This window comes from Penaeus chinensis, chromosome 18 (genome assembly GCF_019202785.1).
Source record: "Penaeus chinensis breed Huanghai No. 1 chromosome 18, ASM1920278v2, whole genome shotgun sequence".
NCBI lineage: Eukaryota > Metazoa > Arthropoda > Malacostraca > Decapoda > Penaeidae > Penaeus > Penaeus chinensis.
The window spans coordinates 20,247,123-20,262,122 of record NC_061836.1 but is presented as its reverse complement, the minus strand read 5'-3'; the positions used below and the strand labels follow the sequence as shown (position 1 = coordinate 20,262,122).

General features: G+C 56.4%; 1 protein-coding gene across 4 annotated transcripts in view; it reads left to right on the top strand.

Annotated features, from left to right (window-relative positions):
* Positions 1 to 15,000, top strand: part of LOC125034801 — a 152,312-nt gene that overhangs the window by 37,169 nt on the left and 100,143 nt on the right. The window lies entirely within an intron of this gene.

Sequence of the window (15,000 nt, the reverse complement as noted above, 5' to 3'; positions counted from 1 at the left end):
CGGTCTGCCCCCCTCTGTCTCTTTCTATCCCTCTCTGTCTGTTTCTGTCCCTCTCTGTCTCTCTGTGTCTCTCTGTGTCTCTGTCTGTCCCCCCGACTGCCTCTGTCTCTCTCCCTCTCTATCTCTTGTCTCTCTCCCTCTCTCTCTCTGTCTCTCTCCCTCTCTCTCTCTGTCTCTCTCCCTCTCTCTCTCTGTCTCTCTCCCTCTCTCTCTCTGTCTCTCTCCCTCTCTCTCTCTGTCTCTCTCCTTCTATCTCTCTGTCTCTCCCTCTCTCTCTCTGTCTCTCTCCCTCTCTCTCTCTGTCTTTCTCCCTCTCTCTGTCTCTCTCCCTCTCTCTCTGTCTCTCTCCCTCTCTCTCTGTCTCTCTCCCTCTCCCCCCCCCCCCTCTCTCTCTCTCTCTCTCCTCTCTCTCTCTCCTCTTCTCTCTCCTCTCTCCATCTCTCTCTTCTCTCTCTCTCTTTTTCCCCCCCGGTTCTCACCCCCATCTATTTTTTTTCCTTTTCCCCCTTCCATCTTTTCCTCTCCCTCTCTCTCCCCTCCTCTCCTCTTTCTCTCTTCCCTCCCTCATTTCTCTCCCCCTCTCTCTTCGCCCTCTCCTTTTCCCCTGCTTTTCCACCACTCTCTCCTGTCCTCTCCCCTCCCCTCCCTCCCCCCCTGCCCTCTCTCCCTCTCTCTCTTTCACCGACTCTCTTTCTCCGTCTCTCTTTTTCTCTCCGCTTTCTTTCCTCCCTCTCTCTTTCTCCTCTCTCTTTCTCCCTCTCATTCTTTCTCTTCACTCTCTCTCTCGACTCTCACTCATCAAACTCTCTCTCATCACTCTCTCTCTCTCTCGCTCTCTTATCTCTCTCTCGTCATCTCCTCTCTCTCCACTCTCCGTCGCTCCTCTCTCATCTCATCTCTCTCTCTCTCATCTCTCTCACTCTCCTCTCTCTTTCTCTCTCACAGCTTCTCTCTCTCCTCCCCCCTCGCTCTCCCCCTCTCTTTATCTCCTCTATCTCAAACTCTCTCTCTCTCTCTCGACCTCTCGTCATCTTCTATTATACTCTTCTCTCTCTCTCTCTCTCTCTCTCGCCCCCCCCCTTCCCTTCTCAGTCATCGTCGATCGACCCTCTCTCCTCTCTCTCTCTCTAAGCTCTCGCTGACTCCACTCTCTCATCTCTCTCTTCTCTCTCTCACTCTCTCTCTTCTCTCTCTGTCTCCCCTCCCATCCCTCCCTCCCCCCTCTCTTCTCTCCCCCCCTCTCACGCTCTCCTCATCTCGCTCATATCTCCAAAACCCTCGGCGCTACCCACATAATAAAATCGGAATCTCTCTCAACGACAAATCTCGAACTCAATCTACGTACGTATCTCTAGACTGCGCAATCACCCTCCCTAACGCCTCTCATCCATTCTCAGGCCTATCTCTCAAACCCATCCTGCGAACATCTAGAAACTCAAGACATCAACAAGACTCTCAACTCATCACATCAAGACCTCATCCTATAAACTCTCTCCGACCTCTCTCTCGCCTAATGAAAAACAACAGTCTTCATCAAACCTCAGAAAAAAATGCCTCTTCTAACCCCCTCCACAATTCCACGTTCCGAGTCCGCGCTCAAAAATCAAGGCATCCTCTCGCTCACCGATAACTCCAACAACAACCGTCAACCAATCCAGCTCCTCTCTCTACAAATCTCTCTCCCCCCCCTCTCTCGCTACACTGAGCCCCCCCCCCTCTCCCCGTCATCTCCAGCCTACGTCCACTCTCTGCTCCCTACGCAGAGAACCTCGCACAGAACACTCTCCTCACGTCGCTCTCAAACTACCCCCCCCCCCCAATATGGACCCCCCCTCGTTCCCATCCCCATACAATATTAAGGATTTATTCCCTCCTCTTTCACTCTCTTCATCTCCAATACTCTCTCTCTCACTTTCCCTCTCTCATCCCCTCTCTCTTTCCCCCTCTCTCTCGTCCTCTCTCTCACTCGACTCATTCTCTCCCCTCTCTCTCTCTCTCTCTCTCTCCCTCCCTCCAACCCCCCCCTCCCCTCTCTCTCTATCTCTCTCTATCTCAAAACGCTCTTCTCTCTACTCCTCCACTTCTCACTCATTCTCTCTCACTACCACTCGCTCCATACTCCTCTCTCTCTCCATTCTCTCCATTCTCTCTCTCGATCTCGTCTCCATTCTCTCTCTCTGTCTCTCTTTCTTTTTCTTATCCCTCCCTGTCTTCTGTCTGTCCTTCGTTGTCACGGTCTGCCCCCCTCTGTCTCTTCCTATCCCTCTTTGCTCTTTATGCCCCTCTCTGTCTCTCATTGTGTCTCTCTGTGTCCTCTCTGTGTCTCTTTGTGTCTCTGTCTTCCCCCGCGAACTGCCTCTGTCTCTCTCCCTCTCTATTCGCTTTCTCTCTCTCTCCTTCTCTCCCCCTCTCTACTCTACCTCCTCTCTCTGTACTCTCTCCCTCACTCACCGTCTCTCAGTCTCTCTCCCTTGTCACTGTCACTCCTTCCCTCTCTCTCGCTCCTCTCCCTCGTCCTCTTGACACGGTCCTGGCCCCCCTCTGTCTCTTTCTATCCCTCTTTGTCCTTCTGCCCCTCCTCTGTCTCCTTGTCTCTCTGTTGTCGCTCTGTGTCTCTTTCCTGTCCCCCGACCTGCCACTGTCTCTCTCCCTCTCATCTCTTGTCTCTCTCTCTCTGTCCTCTCCATCCTCTCTCTCTGTCTCTCTCCCTCTCTCTCTGTCTCTCCTCCCTCTCACACAGTCTCTCCGTCTCCCTCTCTCTCTGTCTCCTCTCCCTCTCTCTCTTTCTCTCTCCCTCTCTCCCTGTCTCTCTCCCCACATCTCACCACCCTCTCTCTCTCTCTTTCCTCTCTCTCTCTCTCTCTCTCTCTCTCTCTCTCCACTCCCCCCGCCTCCTCTCTCAACCCTCCCCGCTCTTTTCTCTCTCTCCTCCCTCTCTCTTTCTCTCTCTCTCACTCTCTCCTCGTCTCTTATCTCTCACACTCTCTCTCACTCTCTCCATCCATTCTCTCACTCTCATTCTCCTCTCTCGAATTCTCTCTCCTCTCTCCCTCTCACTCTCATTATCGCTCTCTCTCATCCATTCTCTTCGTCTCTCTCCTTCTCTCTCTCTCTCTCTCATTCACTCCTCTCTCTCTCATCTCTCTTCTCTCATCTCTCTCTCTCATCTTTCCCTCTCTCTTCCCTTTCCCCTCCTCTATCCCCCCCCCCCCCTCTCTCTCTCTTCTCCCCCCCCCTCCCCCCCCCCCTCTCTCTCTCTCTCATCACTCTCAACTCTCCATCTCACTCTCACCTGCCCCCTTTCTGTCTCTATCAATCCCTCTCTTCTGTCTTCCCTCTCGTCTCTCCTCTCCCCCCTCTCTCTCTCCCCCCCCCTTTTTCCACTCTCCCCCCCCTTCCTCTCTCCTCCCCCCTCTCTTTTTCTCACCCCTCCCCTTTTTCCCCTTTTCCCCAACCTCCCCTCTCTAAAATCTCTCCTCTCCTCTCATCTCTTCTCTCTCCCTCTCCACACCCCCCCTCCTCTTCTCCCCCTTCTCATTTCTCTCTCCCCCCCCCCCCCCTTCTCTCTCCCCCCCCCCTCCCCTCCCACCCCCCCCCCCCCCCCTCTCTCTCTCTCACTCTCACTCTCCTCTCCTCCACTCTCACTCTGCCACCTTTCCCCTCTATCTATCCCTCCTGTCTGTCTGTCCTCTCTGTCTTACCTTCTCTGTCCTTTTTGCCCCTCCTGTCTCTGTCTCTGTCCCTTCCGCCCCTGTCTATCTCTGCCCTCTGCCCTCTACTCTTTCTGTCCCCTTCTCTGTTCTCCCTCTGTTCTGTTCTGCTCTGCCCCTCTGTCGGCCTCTGTCTCCCCTCTGTCTCTATCTGTCTCTGTCTCTATCGTCTCCGTCTCTGTCTGCTCTGTCTTTTTTTTTCTCCCTTTTGTCTCTACCCTCTGTCCCTTTGTTTTCTATGCTGCCCTCAGTTTTGTTTCTATCTCTGCCTCTGTTTTTTTCCCTATCTCTGTCTCTGTCTTTTTCCAAACCTTGTCTCGTCTGTTTTCATCTCTTCTGTCTGTTTCTATCTCATCTGCCCCTCTTTCTCTCTCTCTCTCTCTCTCTGTCTCTCTCTCTCTCTCTCCTCTCTCCTCTCCCCTCTCTCTCACCCTCCCTCCTCTCTCTCTCTCTCCCTCTTCCTCTCCTCATTCACTCTCTAAACTCTCCTCTCTCTCTCTCTCTCTCCTCTCTCTCTCTCTTTTTCTCCTTTCTCTCTTTTCTCTTTCTTCTCTCCATAAGACACTGACGACGTCGCTCGCTCGGGGCACGGCGGGTCTCTGTTCAAAAAACCCGCAGGTCAAAGTGTACAGGCATAACCACAAAGTCCTGGCCCACCGGGGGGAGGGAACGGGGGTATGAAAGGGGGTAGGCCATTAACCCCGGGGCCACCTACTCGGGAAATCGTCCTCACCCTGCTGCAGTGGAGAGCGAGGGCAAAGCCCCTCGACAGCGGGATGAGGAACCCCTCCACCTATCACCAAGCCCCCCGTTTTAAATTTTCCACCTCCCGCGCCACTCCGGCCCCGAGTCCCCTGCATCCCCCTGTCGAACTCGCCCTCAGCCATCCACTGCAGAAAGGATCGGGACGATCCGATAGGTGGCCGAGGGGTTTATGCCTACCCCCCCCCCCCTCCGTTCCCCTCCCCCCTGTCCCCCAGGACTCTGCTGGTATCGCCTAACCAACATTGAACCGCTCCAGAACAGAACGACCCCCGACGTGCCCAGCGAGCATTTCCCACCCTACCGACGATTTTTAAAGGGGCCCTTTCCCCCCCGATTCCTACGGTAACCCAGGACTCTACTGATAATCGGGCCCGTGCCGGTTTAAAAACCCGCGCCCAGAAAGTAACCCACAATAGTGAAGTGCCCCCAAAGCAAGCGTTCCGAAACCCCTTTTTGCATAAAACTTTATAACTACAGTGTACTTATATCTTGATTATTCAAAAAAAAATTTGTTAAAATTTTCCCTTTTTCCAAACACTATTTTTGTTTAAAAAAATTTTTATGACGATATTTAGTTATTTCCCAATTCAGATTTAATATATGTCCCCTATCCAGTGTCTCTGACCCAACATGTACCACAAGGACCCTTACACTGCAAAAAAAAAGAGAGTCTTACCCGACTTTCCCACCAAAACAGTTTCCATATTTTTAAGTTAGTGAAAAATTTTGTGAAAACCCCCCAAAATCTCAAAAGACCAAGTCACTCTGCCTTTAGCAAATTTGCTCGGTCAACAAAACCCCCACTCCCCCCAGCTCTGACCGAGAATAAAAAACCCAAGGAAATCTGGCGATATTTATTTACCATAAGTTTAATCGTTTTCTTTCCCTTTTCTCCCCTCTCTCGTCTCTTCCCCTCTTCTCTCTCTCTCCAAAAATCATCTCATCCCCTCTCACGTTTTCTCCCCTCTCCTCTCACCTCTGTCTCGTCTCTGTCTCTTTCTCTTTCTTTTCCTATCCCCCCCTGCTCTGTCTAACCTCTTTGTCACGGTCTGCCCCCCTCTGTCTCTTTCTATCCTCTCTGTCTGTTTCTGTCCCTCTCTGTCTCTCTGTGTCTCCTGTTGGGGCTCTGTCTGTCCCCCCCCCTGCCTCTGCTCCTCCTCTCTATCTCTTGTCTCTCTCCCTCTCTCTCTCTTCCTCCCCCCCTCTCTCTCCGTCTTCTCCCCTCCCTCCTCCTCCGTCACTCTCCCTCTCCTCTCCTGCTCTCTCCCTCTCTCTCTCTGTCTCCCCTCCTTTTATCTCTCTGTCTCTCCCTCTCTCTCTCGCTCTCTCCCTCCTCCCCTCTGTCCTTTTTCCCTCTCTCTGTCTCCTCTCCCCTCTCATCTCTGTCCCTCCCTCTCTCCTTCCTCTCTCCCCCCCCCCCCCCTCTCTCTCTCTCTCTTCTTCATCTCCTCCTTCTCGTCTCTCATCACCTCCTCTCTCTCTCTCCTCTCGTCTCTCTCTCTCTCTCTCTCCCCCCCCCCCCCTCTTTCCCCTCTCTCCTCCCCTCTCTCTTTCTCTCCCTCCCTCTCTCTTCTCTCTCTCCCTCCTCTCTCTTTCCCCTTTTCCTCCCCTCCTCTCTCTCTCCTCTCTCCAAAACCCCCTCCCCCTCCCCCCATCTCCTCTCATCTCCCTCCTCTCTCTCTTCTCTCTTCCCATCATTCTCTCTCTCTCCTCTCATTCTCTCTCTCTCTCTCTCATTCTCTCTTTCCCCTCTCCTCATTCTCTCTCTCCTTTTCTCATTCTCTCTCTCTCTCTATCATTCTCTCCTCTCTCTCCCTAATCTCTCTCTCTCTCTCTCTCTCCTCTCCTCTCTCATCTCTCTCTTCTCTCTCTCTCTCTCTCCTTCTTTCTATAAATTCCCCTCTCTCTCTCTTCTCTCTTCTCCCTCCCCTCTCCCTCTCTCTTCTCTCTTCTCTTTTCTCTCATTCTCTCTCTCTCTCTCTCATTCTCCTCGCTCTCAAAAACCCATTCCCCCTCTCTCTCTAATACCCCTCTCTCTCCTCTCTCTCTCTCTTCCTCTTCTCTCTCTCTCTCTCTCTTTTTTCTCATTCTCTCTCTCTCCTCATCACTGCTACCTCTCCCAACCTCTCTCTTCCTCTCTCATCCATCTTCTCTCTCTCCCTCTTTTCCTCCTCTCTTTCTCCTTTCTTTCTCTCTCTTCTCGTCTTCCCCCCCGGGCCCGCTCTCGCCTCTCTATCATTTTCTCTCTCCCTCTCTCTCTCTGTCTCTCTCCCCTCTCTCTCCCTCTCCTCTCCTTCCTCCCCTCCTCTTCTCTGTCTCACCCCCTCTCTCCTCTCTCCTCCTTTTCATTTCTCTCTCCCTCTCCTCTGTCTCTTCCCTCTCTCTCTTCCTCCCCTCCCTCCCTTCACCCTCTCCCCCTCTCCTCTTCTCTCTCTTCTCTTCTCTCTCCTTCTCTGCCCTCCCCTCCCCTCTCTGTCCTCTCTTCCCCTGTCTTAATCGTTACTCTCTCTCCTCTCTCTCTCCTCTCTCTCCCCTCTCTCAATCTCTCTCTCTCTCTCTCCTTCTTCTCTCCTCACTCTCCTCTCTCCCCTCTCTCTCCCATCCCTTCTCTCCTCCCCTTTTCTCTATCCTCTCTAAATCTCTCTCTCTCTCTCTCTCTCTCTCCCCCTCACCTCCTCTCTCCTCCACTCTCTCTCCGTTTTCTCTCTTCTCCCCCACCCCTTCCTTCCCCTCTCTCTCTCCCCTTCTCTTCCCCCAAAGTCTTAATCTTTTATCTCCTCTCTCCTCTCTCTCACTCATTCTCTCTCCTCTCTCTCTCTCTCCTCTCTTTCTCTCCTCACTACCTCTCCCCCAATCTCTCTCCTCTCTCTCTCTTCAATCTCTCCCTCTCTCTCTCTCTAAAATCTCCTCCTCTGGTCTCTGTCCCCTGTCTCTGTCTTTTTCCCTCTTTCTTTTCTACCCCCCTTCCCTTTCCTCTGTCCCCTCCCCTTTGTCCCCGGTCGCCCCCCTCCCGGCTCTTCTATCCCTCTCTGCTCTTTTTTGTCCCTCTGTCCCTTTCTGGGGTTTTCTCTGTGTCTCGTCTTCCCCCCACTTTCCTCTGTCTCTCTCCCTCTCAAACTGTTGTCTCTCTCTCTTGTCTCTCTCCTCTCTCTCTTGTCTCCTCTCCCTCTCTCCTCCCGTCTCTTTCTCTCCCCCTCTCTCTCTTCCTCTCCCCTCTCCTGTCTCTCTCCCTCTCTCTCTGTCTCCTCCCTTCCCCCCCCCCCCTCTCATCTCTCTCTCTCTTCCTCTCTCTCATCTCCTCTCTCTCCTCCTCCTCTCTCTCTCTCTCTCCTCCTCCCCCCCTCCTCTCTCTCCCCCCCTCTCCCCTTTCTCTCCTCTCCCTCCCTCTCTTTTCTCTCATCTCCCTCCCTCTCTCTTTCTCTCTCTCCTCTCTCTCGGTCTCTCAATTCTCCCCTCCTCTCTCATTCTTTTTCTCTCCTCTCTCCCATCATTCTCTCTCCCCCTCTCTCTATCATTCTCTCTCTCTCTAAACTTTCTCTCTCTCTTTTCCCCAAATTCCTCCTCTCTCTCTCTCCCTCTCTCGTCTCTCTCCTTTTTCTCTCTCTCTCTCATTCTCCTCTCCTCTTTATTTTTCTCATCTCTCTCTCCTCCATTCTCTCTCTCCTCTTCATTCCTCTCTCTCCTCTTTATTCTCTCTCTTCTCCTCTCTCTCTCTCTCCGTCTCCTCTCTCTCTCTCTCTCTCTTCCTCTCCTCCCCTCTCTCTTCTCAACTCTCTCTCTCTCTCTCTTCTCCTACTCTCCTCTCTCTCTCTCTCTCTCGCTCGCTCTCCCTCTTTTTCTTTCTCTCTTTTCTTTCTCTCTTTTGTCTCTGTCGCCCCCCCCTGCCCTGTCCCCTCCCCCCTCCTTTTCTCCCCTTCCCCCCCTTCGTCCGTTCCCTTTCCCCTCTCTCCCCTCTCTTCTCCCCTCCCTCCCTCCCCCCCCCCCCTTCCCCTCTCTCCTCTCTCTTTCTCCGTCTCTCTTTTCCGGCTCTCTTTCTCCGTCTTTCTTTCCTCCTCTCGTCTTTCTTTCTCCCTCTCTCCTTCTCCCTCTCTCTTTCTCTTCTCTCTCTCTCTCTCTCTTCTCTCTCATCTCTCTCTCCTCTTTCTCTCTCTCTCTCAGATTTCTCATCCCTCTCTCCTCATCTCTCTCTCTATCTCATCTCTCTCTCTCTCTACCTCTCGTCTCTAGAACTCTCATCACATCACTCATCTCTTTATCTCTCACCGTCTTTCTCTCTCTCTCTCTCTCTCCACCCCTCTCTTATATCCTCTCTCGTCTCTCTCTCTCTCTCTCTCAAATTCGTCTGACATACCACTCGTCTCTCGCTCGTCCCATCTCTCTCTCTCTCTCTCGTCGCCCGCCCCCCTCCATACGCCCTCAACTCTCGCCCCCCCCCCGCACTCTGCCTCGACCCCCCCCTACGTCGCCCCCCCCCCCGCCGCCCCCCCGCCCACTCCGCCCACCGCCCCCCCCCCCCGTCGCCCCCCCCCGCGCCCGCCCCCCCCTCTCGCCCCCTCCCACCGCCACCACCCTCCCACGCCAAGACCTCTTCGCCTCCCCCCCCCCCCATACTCGACCCCGACCCAACGCCCCGCCCCACGCCCGCTCTCGCCCCCCCCTCGCCCCCTTCCGGCCCCGCCCCTCGCCGCCCCCCCCTCCCGCCGCCACCCCTCGCCCCGCCCCCCCCCCAAAACGCGGGCCCCCCCCACTCGACCCCCCCCCCCCCCCCGACGCCCGCCCCCCCCCCCGCTCGCCCACTCGCCCCCCATCGCCCCCCCCCCCTACGCGCCATCCGCCCACGCCCCCCCCGGCTCGCCCCCCCCCCATCGCCCATACTCGCCCCCCCCGCCCTCGCGCCCCCTCGCCCTCTCGCCCTCCCGCCCCCCAGTCTCGCCCCCTTCGCCCCGCCCTCATCGCCCCCTCGGCCCCCGCCCCCCCCACCAACGCCCGCCTTCGCCCCCCCCCCACTCGTCCCCCGCCCCGCCCCCCGCCCCCCCCCCCCCCGCCCCAACCGCCCGCCCCCCCCGACCCCCCCACCCCCCAACCGCCCCGCCCCCCCCCCCCCCCACCCCCGCCAGCCTCGCCCCGACCCCCCCCCCGCCCTCCCCACCCCCCCCCGCCCCCCTCGCCCACGCCACCCCCGCGCCCCGCCCCCCGCCCCGCTCGCCCGCCGCCCCTCATCGGCCCCCCCCGCCCACCTCGCCCAAGAAGCCCGCCCCCCCCCCCCCTCCGCCCTCCTGCCCCCCACGCCCCACCCTGCGCCCTCGCCCGCCCCGCGCCCCCCTCCGCCCCAGTCCACTCTGCCCCTCGCCCGCCCTGATTGGCCTCTCGCCCCCCTCGCCCCCGCGGCCCCGCTCGCCCCCACCACCCCCCCTCGCCCCCCCCCGGCCCCCCCGCCCCCCCCCCCCCCTCCCCCTTACGATCTCGCCCCCCCCCCCCCTCGACCCCGCACAGAGAAAAACCGCCCCCTCCCCCTCGCACCTTACCTCCCCTCGTCCGCACGCCCCCCCCTGCCCGCCCCCTCGCCCCCCCCCGCCCCCAGCCGCACCCTCGCCCCTCGCCCGCCGTCCGCCCCCCCCCCGCCCATCGCGCCCCCCCCCCCCCCCTTCAAAGATATAGTCCCCCCCGCCCCGCCCGCCCGCTTCGCCTCCCCGCCCACGCCCAAAGGACTCGCCACCCCCCCCCGCACCCACCCCCCCCCCCCCCCAATCTCGCCCCCCCGCCCCCGCCCCCCCTGGCGCCCCCCCCCCCCGCCCCGCCCCCCCCCCCCCCCCCCCGAACTCGCCCGCCCCCACCCCCCCCCCCCGCGCCCCCCCCCCCCCCCTGGCCCACTCTGCCCCGCTCGCCCCCCCCCCCCCCCGCGCCCCCCCCCCCCCCCCTCCCGCCGCCCCCGAATCCCGCCGCCCCTCGCCCCCTCGCCCCATCGCACCCGCCCCCCCCCCACCCCCGCCCCTCGCCTCCCCCCCCCCCGCCGCCCGCTCTCGCCCCCCCCCCTGCCGCCCCCCCCCCTCTGAATCACCACATCTCTCTCTCTCTCGTCTCACTGTCCCTCTCTCACACTCTCTCATCCTCATGATTCTTCCTCTCTCTACTCTCTCATCTCTCTCTCTCTCTCATCCAATCTCTCTCTCTCTCTCTCCTCCTGTCTCCCTCTCCCTCCCCTCCGAACAATCCCTCCTCAAAATCAAGTACCCTCAATTCGCCCTCCCTCCCTAGCAACATATCCCTCTCCAGATAGCCATCCCCCCATAAGACCCCTCCCTCAACCCTCCCTCACTTAGTGTACAACTACATCCCTCCTAACCACGAAACACGCCCTCCACCCCCCAACCCTCTTAACCCCTCCCTCGTTCCGCCAAATTAAATTCCCCCGCCCTCCCATCCGAATCCCCTCAAACCCCAAGCCAAACCACGATCAGCCCTCTTCTCAACCGTCTACAAGAAACATCAAATCATCGTAAAAACACCCCATACATCCCTCCCTCAACTCTTAGAACCCACCCAGACCCGTCCCCCGAAACTCCCTGCCTAACGGAGAATCTCACAGCCGCTAACCCATCTAGCTCAACAAGAGTTCTTATAACCCCCTAGAAAACCGGGCCCCTGCCATGCTCCTGCCACCGCCTACAAAGCCCCTCAACACCCTCCCTCTCGAGTCTCCCTCCCTGCCCTCCCTCCCCTCTCCTCCCTACCCTAACCCCTCCCTCCCTCCCAGCAACATATCCCATCCCAACTCCAACACCAGCAATAATCAACATAGTCCCCAGCATGAACGACGTACCCCTCGCCTCCCTACAAGCACACATTGAACCCCTCATACTCCCTCCCTCAACCAAACACCGAACTCATCCTTTAACGAACATCATCAGCTTTATCTCCCCCCCTACCCTCCCTACAAGCTCCAAGACGCCCCGCCCGCACCAATAACGGCTCGAACGAAACCCCCCATGCCCCTACATTCTCCCCTCCCTTCATTCTAACACAGCCACCCTTAATCCACAAAACAGAATAGCGCCGGACCGACATACCCCTATCGCAAGACGACCCACCCCAACCCGAACTTAGCAAGGATCAGTCATAAGCCATCTCACGAACAAATCCACAAACAGCAGTCAACCCGCCTCCGCATCTTCCATCCAAATTCAGCCTCGTGCCCGTTCCCTCAAAACAGCAACCAACAAACCAACCCCTCACCGCTCATCACCACCCTCCCTCAAATATCCGGCACCGGAAACAGGACCGTCAGGTCCCAAGATCCCTCCCTCTCCACCGAAATCACAAGGACGATACAAGGAAGTAAGAATAATAAAATCTTCTTACTCCCCCCCCCTCAATCTCGTCTCCCGCCCTCATCTTTCTCTCTCTCTCACTCTCTCTCCTCTCCTTCTGTTTCCCCTCTCTCTCCTCGCTCTCTCTCTCTTCCCCTCTCTCTCGTCTCTCTCCTCTCTCCTCATCTCTCTCTCTCTCTCTTCTCTCTCTCTCTCTCTCACCTCCCACCCTATCCCTTCCCCCCCCCCACCTCTCTCCCTATCTCTTCGCTCTCTCTCTCGTCTCTCATCTCTCTCTCTCTCTACTCTCTCTCTCTCTACTCTCTCTCTCGCTCCATACTCTCTTCTCTCTACCATCGTCCATTCTCCTCCATTTCTCCTCATCTCGCTCTCTCTCTCAGTCTCTCTCTCTGTCCTCTCTTTCTTTTCCTATTCCCTCCCTGTCTCTGTCTGTCCTTCTTGTCACGGTCTGAGGCTGGGGGCCCCCACTCTGTCTCTTTCTATCACCTCTTTGTCTCTTTCTGTCCCTCCTGTCTCTCCTGTGTCTCCATGTGTCCTCTTTGTGTCTCTGTCTGCCCCGAAACCGACTGCCTCTGTCTTCCTCTCCCTTCTCTCTATCTCTTGTCTCTCTCTCTCTGCTCTCCCCTCTCTCACACTCCCTCGCTCTCTCTGTCACTCCTCCCTCTCCCTCTGTCTCTCTCCCCTCTCTCACTGGCTCTCCCCTCTCTGCTCTGCTCTCTCCTCTCTCTCTTTGTCACGGTCGCCCCCCTCAGTCGATTCTATCCCTCTCTGCTGTCTCTTTTCTGTTCCTCTCTGTTTCCTCTTTTCCCTCTCTATGTCTGTCTTTTTCCCCCGATTAGTCCTCTGTCTGTACCCCCCGATTGTCTCTGTCTGTCCCCTCTCAATATCTGTCCGTAGTCCCTCTCGTCTGTGTCTGCCCTGTCTCAATCTCTGTCCGTCACTTTCTCTGTCCCGTCTCCTTGTCTTTGTCTCGTCTGTCCTGTCCTCTGTCCCTCTCCTCTTTCTCTATCCTATCTCTATCTCTTCTCAACTCTCTCTTCTCTCTCCTCTCGTCATCATCTCACTCTCCTCCATCAACTCCTCTCTCTCTTCTTCTCTCTCTCTCTCTCATCTCTCTCAGCTCTCTCTCTCTCTCTCTCTCTCCCCCCTCCCCTCCTCTCTCCCTTCTCCCCTCCCTCTCTCTCCCTCTTTCTCTCATTCTCTCTCTCTCTCTCGCTCCACATCACCCCCTCTCTCTCTCCCTCATCTCATGCCCCCCCTCTCTTTCTATCTCTCTCTTTCTCTCCTCTCTCTCTCATCTCTCTCTCTCTCTCCCTCCCTCCCCCCCCCTCTCTCTCCGTCTCTCCCCCCCTCCCTATCCTCTCTCTCACATCTCTCTCCGCTCTTTCTCCATTCTCTCTCTCTCTCTCTCTCTCCATTCTCTCATCTCTCGTCATTCTCCACTCTCGCATACTCTCTTCCTCACTTTCTCTCATCTCCTCTTCCTCTCTCGTCACATTCTCCTCATCTCTTCTCTTCTCTCGTTCTCTCCTCTCTCTCTCACTCCTTCTCTCTCTCCTACACCCCACCTCTCTCTCTATCATTCCTCTCTCTCATCTATCTCCATCATGAACCCTCATTCTCTCGCTCTCATCCTCTTCTCTCGTATCGCTCTCTCTCCTCGCTCTCTATCTTCTCTCTCTGTCTCTCCTCCCTCTCTCTCTCTGTTTCTCGCCCTCCCCCCCTCCCCCCTCTCTCTGTCCTCTTCCCTCTACTCGTCTCTCTGTCTCTCTCCCTCTCTCTCTCAGTCCTCTCTCCCTCTCTCTCTGTCTCATCTCGACCTCTCGTCTCGTCCTCTCTCCCCTTACTCCTCTGTCTCTCTCCTATCTCCTCTTTCTCTGGGGGTCTCTCTCCCTCGGTCTCCCTCTTTCTCTGTGTCCTCCTGTCCCACTCTCTCTCTCAGGCACGACCTCTCTCTCTCATCTCTTACTCTCTCTCTCTCTCTCTTCTCTCTCTCTCTCCTCCTCTCCCTCCCTCCCTCCCTCCCTCCCTCCCTCACTCCTCGTCATCCCTCCTCACTTCTCTTTCCCCTCTCTCTTTCTCCCTCTCTCTTTCTCCCTCTCATCTTTCTCCGTCTCTCTTTCTCCCTCTCTCTTCTCCCCACCTCCTCTCTCATCTCACCTCTCTCTTCTCTCTCTCGCTTCCTAGGACCTTTCTCTCTCTCCATCGATTCTCAGGAATTCTCTCTCTCTCTCATCTCTCTCTCTCTCTCTCTCTCTCTCTCCCCCCTCCCTCTCCCTCTCGTCTCTCTCTCCCTTGTCTCTCTCTCTCTCTCTCTCCTCTCCTCTATCTCCTCTCATCGTCCATCTCTCGCTCTCTCCATCTCTCTCCTCCTCTCTCATCCCCCCCTCTCTCTCTCTATCTCTCTATCTCCCTCTCCGTCTCTCTTTCTCCCTCCCACTCCGTCTCTCTTTCTCCGTCTCCTCTTTCTCCTCTCTCTCTCTCTTCACTCTTCTCTCTCTCTCTCTCTCCCCTCTCTCTCTCTCTCTCTCTCATCCCCCTACCCTCTACCCGCCCCTCTCTATAGAAAAAACTCCGCTCTCTCTCTCTCTCTCCTCATCTCTCGTCTCTCCTCTCGATCTTTTTTCTCTCTCTCTCTCTCATTCTCTCTCTCACATAATCCTCTCTCTCTCATCATCTCGTCTCACTCTCTCTCTCTCTCTCTCTTTTCTCTCTCTCTCATTCTCTCTTCACTCTCTCTCTCTCTCTCTCTCTCTCGCTGTCTTATTACGCTCTCTCTCACCTCTCTCCCTGTCTTTCTCTCACTCTCTTTGTCTTTCTCTTCTCTATCTGTCCTCTCTCTCTCTCTGTCTTTCTCTCTTTGTTTTTCTCTCTTTCTCTCTCCTGTCTCCTTTCTTCGCTCCAATCTGCACTCTCTCATCTTCTCTCTCTCTCGTATCTCTCGCGTCACTCGTCTCTCTCTCTCTCTATGTCGCTCCACCTCTCTTCTCTCTCTTCTCTCTCTCTCTCTCTCATCTCTCCTCCTTTCTTCTCTCTGGTCATCTCTCTCTCTCCGTCCTCTCTCTCTCTCTTTCTCTCTCTCACCACCTCTCTCTCTTCTTTCTCTCGCTCTGTCTTTCTCTCTCTCTGTCTTTCTCCTCTCACGGTTACTCTCTCTCTCTCTTGTCTTCTCTATACGCTTGTCTCTCTCTCTCCTC